This window comes from Melampsora larici-populina (assembly GCF_000204055.1).
Source record: "Melampsora larici-populina 98AG31 unplaced genomic scaffold MELLAscaffold_35, whole genome shotgun sequence".
In the NCBI taxonomy this organism is placed as follows: domain Eukaryota; kingdom Fungi; phylum Basidiomycota; class Pucciniomycetes; order Pucciniales; family Melampsoraceae; genus Melampsora; species Melampsora laricis-populina.
In genome coordinates this window covers 518,141-530,573 of record NW_006768799.1, presented here as the reverse complement: position 1 = coordinate 530,573, position 12,433 = coordinate 518,141, and positions in this window count along the sequence as shown.

Here is a 12,433-nt window from a genome sequence, read left to right as displayed (position 1 = left end):
TTATATCAGACCAAGGCTAATCCTAATAATAAGAAGGCCATCATTATAGATTAGTTGCCTTCTATTTTGTCATTTTTCTCTTTTTTGTGTTGTTTTCAAGTCTCATTGTCTCTCTTTTACATATAACTTGAAAGCCTTTGCAAAGTACAAATACGGCCGGATGGATTAAATCACTATATCCGTTGGATATCCGGTAAAAAAATTGATTTTTTTACTTCCACGCCCGCCCCCCAAACCGACGGATTCCCCGGTTGCCGGAAGACTCTCACATCACATCCGTCATGTGTATCCGGCCGGGGATCCGTCGGGGGACCCATCAGATCTGGATGTCGGGGCTCATCTTGATATTGGTGTGGAGATGGTATTTAGGGTATCAATATTAGGCGTATGGGGATTGCTAGGTAAGGATATCAATGGAAAGCATTATATTATACAGTAACAATTTTAATTTTCATGTTTGATAAGGAGGAATAAAAGTTTTTAAGAAAACAGTACTTCTTTGAAGTTGATAAACAAGGGTTTCACGGGTAGTTTACATATGTAATAGTGGTATTAGTAATATATAAGGTTGCCAAGAGGATTTTCCGGGATTTTCAAGGTTATAGATGATGATGTAGCATTTCAAGAGAGCAGTAGCAATAGCTGTGTAAAGGGGTGAAAAGGTGTAAATTTTGTCAAGAGTGGAAGTTTTCAGCTTATTACATATGTCAAATGACATCAGAATTGGATGGTAGATATCTCATTCAATGCAAAAGTATTGATTACATGATGTATAAACTTCAAATTATGTAACAGAGGTGTGTGAAGAAAGTCATAAGAGAAATAAGAAATTGGTGTGAACTTCGAATTTTACACTTATATGCATACATGTAACAACATTTACATACAAATACCTTAACTTCACAACTCAATAAATTATCCATTCCTCATAAGAAGTACTTGATATGGTGGCAATTATTGATCAGTATCACGAGGTCTACAAGATGCACTTTAGTAATCAAGCCAGATTACAAGGAAAAATTCACCTGTATTCATCATAAGAAGTGCTGTGTGAAATTTAATTAGATCATTGATCACTTTGGCTGTGTAAATTACATCATCTATTAGTAACAAATTCATTACATTGTGTCATCATATGGTTTTTAGGGGTTTTTGGTTGAAATTGGTTGGTTTTTGAGGCTGTTGACCATTGTAAGAGTTGTGACACATTTATATATATACTCAAGGATGCTTTTGGGATTGTTGTCCCTGTCAATAAGGAAGCTTAAATGACTGTGTGATAGTTGATACATAACAGTTACAGGCTGATTACATATGATTTACATATGTAGGACAGCAGTTGACAATAGGCTCTTGCCCCGGTCGTTCCCCGGCACAGGGGGCGGGGACGGGGATCATTCCCCTACCTTAGGGGACGGGGATCATTCCCCTACCCCTAATTGTCTTCGGGGATCAATTCCCCTATCCCCTATTGTTTTCGGGGAAAAATACCGGTATTTTCGGGGAATAGGGCGCTTTCAGAAACAAAAAAATAAACAAGAAGGCAACAAAAGACCCTCACCAACACATTTCACCTCAAACCCTCAAGCTTTTTCCAATCAAGATCAAGTTGATGGGATTATCAAGCTTACATCAACTTTTTGATTTGATCCCATGCTTTCGCTTCAGGCGTTTCAGTCATCGGTTCAAACACCATCTTGTGTTTGGTTCAGTTCATTTCCCAATGATTCCAGCTAGCTCTTCTTCTCTCTCATATTTGTTTTGTACAATCGTTCTTTCTTTGCATATATCTTGTTTTTGTATTTTTTGGTGAAGTTGATTGTTTGGACAATTAGCAGATTAACAATACCTTCAACTCTTTGAGGCACTGGCGATACCGGGGATCCCCGGTATTCCACGTTCCCATTCCCCGAATTTAGGGGATAGGGGAATGATCCCCGTCCCACGGGGGTTTTACTTCGGGGATTCCCGAAACTCCGGGGACGGGGCGAGGGCCTAGTTGACAATAATAAACAAGAGAGAAATAGCAGAATAAAGACCAGATCCGTGGATACTAACACTAAAAGAGCTTTTGGAGGTTTTTATGGACAGATTGATTGGTTTATAAAGCTTGGGAAACTTGATTGGTTATTGTAAAGGATGAGTAACAAAAGGAATAAGACAAAAGCAAGGGTTTATGTACCCGTCAGAACAAGCAGAAAGTGCACAGCAACATAAGAAAATACAGATAAAGAGGCTAATGTGAACATCTCCTGTTAACAACTGATCAATGATCCATAGATGATCACATATGACTATTACAACAAGATCTGCGTGTGTAATGGTCTACTTTTTAGTATTACTGATCTTTAATTCCCATGATCCCTGATTCACCCTTGTAATTCATTCTATTACAACCCTTCCTTTTAGCACGAGAGCCCTAGACATCCCTTCTTGGCAGCCATCACATGCCAAGAAGACCAGTTTTAGATGAACAGCTACTAAGTTGGGTTCTTGCTTGGACTAGGACTACGTGTGGTTATTAGAAAGATTATCATAAAACAAAGCACATAGGATCATCTTCCAAATTGATCCGTGTGTCATTTATTTGTTTGAATGATGTGTATCTGTTTAAATATCACGTACAGCCATTCTGATATTTGTTGTCGCTCACGTTTTTGAAAAGAAAAAGTTTATGAGCTCAAAACCTAAGTTTTAACTGGTTAAAACCTGAAAATTGGCTGTATTTCCTTGAATTACAGCCAATTTCAAAGTTTTATCGAGTAAAAAGTTAGGTTTCACCGAGTTTCACTTTTTCTTTTTCAAAACGGAGCAACAAGAAATATTGGAATGGCTGTAGAAAGAGAAACAATAGAAAATAAGTAAATAGAAATGGTAACTGAATATGAAATGAGAAAGAAAATAGACAGTTTGCGCACTTATGCATGTAATTCATGATTACATGTATTTGTTTGTATGTAATTGAGTATTACATGTTTGTTTTTACTACTACTACATGTAACTGGTTAATTACATGTAGTTTGTTGATATTTAATGAGTTTATTGTAAGGAAGGTGATATGCTGTTGAGGTGGCTTATGCCCTTTCTGACAGTCCCCCTTTTTCCTTTATCATCTATGTTGTTATCATTTTGTTTATCATTATGAACTTATTTTAGCAGTACCTGGTCACTTAAATACACCCTTTATTACAGTTATAAGAGATATTTACCTTAGTTTTGTAGCCAAAAAGGCTTATTGGGAATAACATCAAAAACATACTGCTTTATTTTCTTGGTTATCATATTGGAATAACACTATAGCAGTGTTGAGAGACATCAAATTGCCATTAAAATCCGTGTGCTTTTTGTCCTTTAAAATATACTTTTCTCTGGTTGTTATCAGTACTCAATTCAACAGAGTTCCCCTTTCTGATTGTCTTGTTTTAGGAGGGCAGTCCATAGACATCTTCTACTAGTCTTTCATGGGTAGATTATCCCCTTCACGCTCTGTATAAACCTTGTTGGGTTATAAGCTCTACAATGTACCCATCCATGCACCAAAAAACCGTGAAGCAGTCTGCTCTGCCATGTCCATCTGGTTTGTCAATACCAGTTTAGTGAATCCCAATAGCTGGCATGTACACGTGAGCAACATGTCATAAGAATTGATCTTGGGTATCAGACCAACAAAATCAATGGCTACATCCAACAGAGGTTTTGGCAGAATTTTGGGTGTTTTCATTATGCATGGGGAAGGGCTGTCCGTGCTTTTGTGTGTTGACAGATGTCATAGGCCTTCAGTTGTGTCTCTGCATCCTTAGCCATCCTAGGCCGAAAAAAATCTGTTCTGACGATGGCCAGTGTCTCAAGTGCACCTAAGTGACCCACCTGCTTGTGTGCTTTGTAGATAAGGTCCTCTTGCAATGTGGAAGTTCCAGGGATCAGTAGTCAGCCATTGATGAAAAGTACCCCCTCCGCTTCATAGCAGTCATCTCAGAGAGGCGCACCGTCTCAAGCTGCTTGACAAAACTTGTTGATATTGTAACCCTATAGGATTGATTTCTTGAAGTCATCTGAAAGAGTAGAAGTAGTTGTTTCAAAAGCTGCCACCATCGTGATCCCTTCTTGGAGATCATCAGAGTCCTTCTTTGACAAGGCATCCACCACAGATTTGTCTTCACCTTTGATGTACTGGAAGTTGATGTCAAAGTTGCCCAATTGTTCCAGCCAGCAAGCTTGTCTTCGGCTGAGCAAGCATTGTTTGAGTAAATAGGTGAGTGAATGATGATCACTCATAACATTCACCTTCATCCCAAGCAGAAGCATGCACCATTTTTGAAGTGTGTGTATGACCACTGAAAGTTCCTGTTCATGAACGGGATGGTTTTGTTCTGCTGTTGTCATATGTTGGGAATTGTAAGCTATTGGACTTGTCCCTTTCAGTCTACACCTTGAAACAACACCACACCTAAGCCTGTCCCACTAGTGTTGGTGAATAACCACAAGGGGTCTGGTGAGTTGCAATCCACATTTTTCAAACACAGTAAGGTAGTCATGGTACACTTGATGTTCTGAAAAGCCTTGTCTTCCATCAACACCTGAAGCAATCCGCTGCAAAAAGCCGTGGCGGAACGGTAGCGGGGCGGGTCGCTCCGCCACCACTCAGCAATTATTTTTGCAGCGGGTAAAAACATCCCGCCACCGCCCTAGCCCTAAGACTGGGGTTGTAGCGGGTGGTCAAATTGATGGGGCAATCCACATTGGCGCCCTGCAGCCCTTGCTCAGACCGGCATGTAGCGGCTTGGTAAAATGAGGCAAGATGTCAATGGTTGACATAACTCTCAGGTCAACTTTTGGCACCTGTGATAAGCACAAACAGGCTTTGAAATCCCTCTTCTCAATAAACACCCTATCTTGATGTCCCAGCATCTTGGAATCACTCAAATCTATCTGGTAAAGTTTTTTACACCCTCAATCTCATCTTTGAAGACCAAACTGACCCATTCAACTCTGATTTTTTCATACAACCCTTCTCGTCGGCGTCTCACATCTTTCAAAGTGATGTTTTAGATTCCTTTCCACATCATTCAAAGCTTGATCAATCTCAATCTTCATATAGGCCCAACCCCTTTCATTCGAAATCCCCTTCCCACACAATCATCAACTGAATCACAGTAACAAAATCAGCAATCATTAGTTTTTAATCTTCCTATTGTTATATTGAATATTATCATCACATAAAGATTAGATTATGATCACAAAGAAATCTACCATTTACCACTGTTCTCCTGTTCCATTTGCCCAAGAAAACTTGTGTCTTGACAAATTTTGAGGTGTATGATGGGTTGGACCTTGAACCAATAAATCTCCTCTCACATGTAGTGGGCACGAAGTCAAGAGGCATTCAAATTATTTGTTTGAAAGAATTCTTTGAAGGACATCAAAAACTCTCAAATGACATCATGGACTATGAAAACCAAGGGCACCTTGTTCAGTAAGATAGGTCAACATCATCAGCCCAGCTGGATTGATACCTTGTGTTCTCAATGTTTTCTCTCTTACTTGGTTGATCTTAATGATTTCAGGGTTTGTCAGACTCAGTTTACCAGTAAAGACAATTTCAGCCTTAACTCCCGGCTGTTTCACCTTGGGGAAAATGTACAATTGTTCAGCGTGAGTTATCCAACATGCAAGAATCGATTCATCTCCATGGTTTGTTCAAGAAGGAAAGGATTAAACAGAAGCTTTGAATTTAATGGACATCAAGCTTACTTTCAATCAACAAAAACTTATCAGTATTAACCATATCCTTCATTCAAAATCAAGTAAAGGACAATCACCAACTCAAGACTTGCAACATATTTCAACATCTTCAAACAACTCATCAGCTTGTACATAGTCCAAGGTTCAACATCTTTCATTTTGATGTTTTGAGTTGCTATCACTAAAGAACCATTATCTTATTTGTTAAATTCCTTCTGATTGTCTAGTTCATATTAACCCTTCAAGTCACTCCTTATTATCTTCTGTGTCTAATCTTTTTATGAACATATTGCTTCCTTTGTCAATATTAAAAAAAATGTGAATTCACATTCCGCCTTGTCTTGCTTGCTTGATTTTGAAAAGCGTGAAGCGGGGCAAGAGCGGGTCCAACAGCCGCGCCGCCACGCCACTTATGTAGCGGGTCTCAACTTGAAGCGGTGCAAGAGCGTCCCCTTATGTAGTGGAATAATGTTCCGCTGCAAAAAAGTTGCCTGAAAGCGGGGCGCAACAGAGCGCTTCAACTGTTGGTTGCACAGCTGGCATGTGGTGGGACATTTTTTCCGGATGGATCATGATTTCTAGACCGTAACCCCTGAATCAAACCATTCTTTATCACCACCAGCTCTCTGAAATATGATCACACTTCATGTCAACTTCATCATCACTTATCAAAACCAAACTAAGATCATCATTCACATTCACACTTTTTTTTCCTAACCTTGAATTCCAAGTTGTTGATTTCCATAAAATAATTTTTTCAAACTACTGTATCCAACGTCCGTCCGCTCCGCTATGACCCGCTATATCCGGGATAATCGGTAATGTAGCGCCCGCGCACTATTTAGCCACCCACTATGTATCACTATGCTGCCTATTAGCAGGTCCTCTCACCATAGCGGTTCGCCCGGCGCGCTATAAGCGCGCCGCTATGGACTATCTAGCGTGCTGAAGCGCTATGGAGTACCCCGCTATGTAGCGCTTCAACATCCCGTTGTAGCGCTGTGACACGCAAAATAGCGCTACAAACGCACATCATACACAAATTATTAACATGAAATTGTAAAGTATTATAAGAAAAGAAATATAATGAAAAAATATTAAAGTATAGTTGAAGTGATTGATAAAAGAATGAATATGTATTAAAGTGTAATTAAAAGATAGTAATCGAAAAAAGATAGATGATTTAGAAATAAAGACAAGGTAAAAGAAATTTCAAGTCTTGGTCTGATCGGTTTTTCTTAACACTTCCTCTTGAATGAGCACCCATGCCTCCTTGAAGTCGCCTCCAGGCTTCACAATTTGTGATTTCAACCACAAACGACACCCAACTGCTCGCTCCATCTGCTTTGGTGCCATGGCACCCCGCTGAGTTGTGCAGACATCAGCTGCGGAAGAGAATGTTCTCTCGACCGTGCATGAGGTACCTGCGCATCCCAAGGCATCTTGTGCGATTCTCGAAAGAACAGGATAGTAACGCGAGTGTTCCTATACATAAGAACACTGTCAGTCTTTGTTCAAGATAGAAAAGCAAAAAATTAAACATAATTAATAATAAATACCTGCCACCAGTCGAGCATGCTCATCTTCGGATCTGAGCAGTCGTGATCCCAGTCAAGATACCTAGCTAGCTCAGACTTGATGTTCATACTGGTCAAGTCTCGCACTTTGGGATTGCACGTCTCAGCCAGGTGCGGATCAGTCGAAGTCTCAACTACGGTCACTTCTGGAGTGACTGAGCCACCACCTTCCTCAATCCACTCCCGTTCGTACTTGTTGTACTCAGAGTTGAGCAAATCTTGGATCCTGACAAGGTCGGTTGGGAATTGTTTCTCGATATAAGACATTCGAAGTCGAGGGTTGAGCACAGTTGAGAGTGCGATGGCATCGCACTCGATTGCTTCGCGCTGATAGCCATGGATCTTCACTAGCATTCTCTGTATCATAGTTTGTATCTCCTTGTAAGGAGATTTAGCACATGCAGTGCGCAGTGCAGCCGAAATCAGTTCATACTCCCTCATCATGATGGCAGCTGTGGGGTGATCGCCTTCGACACGGTAGGTTGATTTCAAAAAAAGCTGAAAGGATTTACATTCAGGACCTTTCAAGCAAAAAAATGAACTGAAATGAGCTTACTTCAGTGACTTCGTTGAGAGCTCGAACAGCAGCCCATTCGCTGGCGGTGATATGAAGGTCGCCGTAGTAATTTCCACCGGATTCGTCCGACAACATTTGATTGATAACCTCAAGAATAGTGGAACATATAAGAAAACGGCGCTAAGTGTAATGTTATTGACAGTTTACGTTTAACTTACCTTGTATCCATCACATGCACGTTGTCGAGCGTCGTGCTTTCCATTCCACCGATGACAGCTTCCCGACACTATCCCTTTACCACCGCCTCGCAAAGCCTTGAACTGATCACGGCGTGGTCCACTTGACGATATTAAGGCTATTGCCTTGTCGACCTAATACATGAAGTTCTATTAGTACGGATCTTGTATCAACATTCAAGATTAATATACACTCACCTTACGAACAGCTAGCCTCACATCGACTTCCTTCCAGCCGGTGGATGGCATCACTGGGTCAGCAGCTTTGGGAGGTGTTCCGCGAACTGCGGAATCTTCTTCTGGTTCAACTCGTTCATCCTCGTCGTCACTAAGTTCAACATGCATACCGTGCCCCTCGCAATCAGAATCATCCAAGTCAGCTGGAATATCAACCTCTTCTTGTCCTTCATTTAAAGTGAAAGTAGGTAGAGATGTTTGCGGGGTGGTTGGCTTGATGTGACCGGCCGCCACGTCAACGGACTTCAGTCCATCCTTGACCACCAAGGCCAGTTTGTGCGCGATGCAACGGATCTGCATCTTTTCAGCATTCCATTTTACTGGGTCGTGAGCCATCGCAAACTGATCAGAAAGTTCAGTTGCCAACGTCGCATTTTTTGAACCCGAGTCAGTGGTCTGGGCATACATGTAAATAAACAAAAATATTAACAATGTCAGTTTGAAATGATAACTTCGGGTCATAACAAGTAAAACGAAGAAAAAACCAATCTTCTTATGTAGACCGTGCTTGATGAGAAATTTAGCTACCGGCCGAGCCAGAAGATTTCCGTAGTGGTGCCAAGCGATCAGTTTGAATGCAAGATGGACAGATTGGAATTTCCAATCACGATCGACAAAGGTTGCGGTGACTCCAATAAAAGCATGTCGCTTGCCTTTAGTTGTCCACACATCGTGGACCAAGGTGAATCGACCTGGTATGTTCTAGTATCAAATTAAGTTAGTGTTGTAAAGATTTGAAGATTTGTATAAGGATATTAAAATAGACGGTCACTCACCCTGAGCATGTTGACCACATTCATTTGCATATCATTGAAGATGGTGGTAGCTGCGCGTGCTGCCCACACACTTGAACGAAGAGAAGCTGAAACATTGGCTAATTGAAAAGCTGCTCGAAGGGGATGATCGTCCATTCGTGCCCATGGTAAAGCGTGTCGGAGTAACCAGATGACCATTATACCATTCAAAGTTTCAAGGCAAAACTTTTTCTTTGACACAAAGCTGTCAAGTGTCGTGTTCTTCTTCGAACCCTTAGCAGCAGCTGCAGCCACACGCTCAGGGTAAGTTGGTGGCAGATTGAGTATAGTCTTCCCGGCAAGGCGACGACCAGGACAGACCGGACGAGATTCAGTGCCATCTCGATGGCCTTTGAGATTAGACCATCCGGCTGGCCCTTTCGAATAAACTCCAGTGCACCAATTGCAGCGATAAGACCTCTTGACCCCAGTCGATTCCTGCGGATATGTAAAAGAATCAATAAAATGAACAACATTTGAGAGGCTTATTGAGGACTGTACTTACCTCGCCTGGTACATAGTCAGGATCCTTGAAGTACCTCGCAACACCCTCAGCGTCCTCCTGATATTGAACGCGTATACCTTTTGATCGAGTTGAAGTCTTGGGTTCAGCTGTGTCATTGTCCTGGTCTAAATCGATGATCTCAGGAGCAGCAATGTGCTATGCAATCACATATAGAAATAAGCTGATTGTCTTTTAAAATTGATTTAACCAAACTCACTTTATTGGTCCGTTTTCGCTTGCGAGGAACATGGACAACTAGGTCAGACTCTGGAGAATCTTCGCGAGTAGCATCACTCGAAACCGCAGCTCGTTTACCGTTGTTCCTTTGACAGGGTGATTGAGATACGGGTGGCTCCTGGTCGCCTTTGGACGATGGACGAGTTGATTGTTGAGAGATGGAAACGGAAAGTGATAAACGAGAGTCCGGAGATGTCCTGACCATCTGTGGGGATACAGGAGTGGTACGAGTTCGCTGGCTTTGACGTGAAGGGGTCGCCGTTGAACCTGGTGGGCGAAGAAGCGAGTTCGAAGGGGTTGATTCAAGTCCGGTCATGCTAGAGATGTGTAGCAGGAACTGGTAGCTTGTAAGATGATTACTAAGTTATTGGAAAGGGTGGTTAAGAGTCAAGGACAAGATTAGAAAAAAGGATAGTGAAAAGGTAATATGTGGAATTGAATGAACGGAGGAGGTGGAAGTGAATCAGATCAAAGATCAAATCGATTCAAACTGAACACAAATTGCTCACCTGTCATTATGGAAACTAGCTTGTTCACCTGGCTTAAAGTAGGTGAGATTGATGGGTATGAGACGTGGTATTTGATTGGCGAGGGGTGTTGTTTGACGTTTTTGCATTGTGAGTTGCCTAAAGGGGAAGATTGAACCTCATCAAGACGAGAACTTGTCCAGATCTGGAGATCCGTTGTCTGTCCAAGTGAACCTGTATTATACTATGTGTAGCGCTGTGTGTAGCGCTACAACATGTATAACATAGCGCTCCAGAGCGTTGTATAGCGTTATATGGACACACGCTCCGTTATAACGGCACAAAAATCTTACATTACCCTACATGCTCATTGGATAGCGGGCCAGTTGAGCACCGTAATTATAGCGCTGTAATTATGGTGCTAGGCGCTCCGCTATACGCTATATAGCGCTATCAATAACGGACCGGACGGACGTTGCTGTATCACTTAGGAAAAAAAATCAGATTGCTTATATCCTTGTCAAAAAAGGAATTCTTTCTGAAACTTTTTTTTTTTTACAAATACAATTAATTTGTTCATCTTTTAATGTACATTAGGAATTAAATTAAGATCTTGTGCTACTTTTTTTCTCCTGTATTGCATTATCTAACCTTCAATTTTTCTGAAATCAATTTTTCCAACTTTTTCATCAGTTAATGTCTTGGGGTTAATATTCAGCTTTTCATTCATGATTCCTCTTCTATATTGATATTTTTTGGTATATATTGATATAGAGTTTCCTTGTACAATCTTTCTAAATCTTCCATGGTTTTAAGATCTGCAATACCAAGCTTCAATTGATATAAAATTAATTTTCTTTTCTCTTCCAAGTTTTCAATACCATTGAATGGTCTTTCAAGTTGAATTTTGTTGTGTTGAAGAAATATAAAACAAGTTCTCTGGCTTGAGCTCTCCACTAGAGGAGCTGGTGGAAACTGAATTTATGAGGTCATTGAGATAAGTGAATTTGACTTGCTAATTGAAACAAAAATCCCAAGCCAGAGAACTTCTCCTATATATCCTCAACAAAACAAATCATCAAGCTGAATCACCATCCAATGACATTGAAAACTTGGAAGAGAAAAGAAAATTAATTTTACATCAATTGAAGATTGATATTGCAGATCTCAAAACCATGGAAGATATAGGAAGAGTGTACAAGGAAGCCCTATATCAATATACCAAAAAATATCAATATAGAAGAGGAGTCATAAATGAAAAGTTAATCATTAACCCAAACACATTAAGTGATGAAAAAGTCAGAGAAATTTATTTCAGAAAAATCATAAGTAAAATATTGCTATACAGAAGAAAGAAAGTAGCACAAGATCTTAATTCAAATCCCAATGCATCAAAGGATAAAGAGATTAATAAGATTTGTGAAAACAAATCAACAGTTTCTTGTCAGAAACAATTCCTTTTTCAACAAGGATATAAACAATCTATGGTTTGTTTCCTTATAAGTGATTCAAAAGTGCAAAAACTTTATTTCAAGGAAATTAATCAGAAGGAGTTCAAGGGTAGAAAAAAGTGTGTGGCTGAAGATGGTAATCTTATTTGATAACTGATGATGAGTTTAAAATGAAACATGATCATGTGTTAGAATTCAGGTGGGGAGGAAGAATGGTTTACATGATACATCATGTAAGTTCTAGAGCAGGAGATGGTTAACCGTTACATCCATCCAGACTCCAGTCTCCTACAACTCAACACGTCATCATGTATGTTCAATTTCGGGTGACAGCATCCGTCCAGTCATCACCTTGTTGGTGGAATACGTTGTGTGTCACCAGTTTGTTGTGTCCAATAAAAGGATGATTTAAACATCATACCATTGAAGATGCGTTCTTTTGATTAGATTTGACAGAAAGATATGATTCCGATCAATCGAGTTCGGCGCTTCAAGCATCAAGAATCCACAATCTTGGTAACCTTCCCCGCCTTCTTCACTTTCATCAAACAAAACTCATGAACTTGAAAAAAAAAACACGTCTCATCATGTACCAGGATCTTGAGCAAAATCCTGAACTGCGTAAGATTTGTAATCGTTGTGCGGGATCAAGTAGACTTGTCCGCCATAT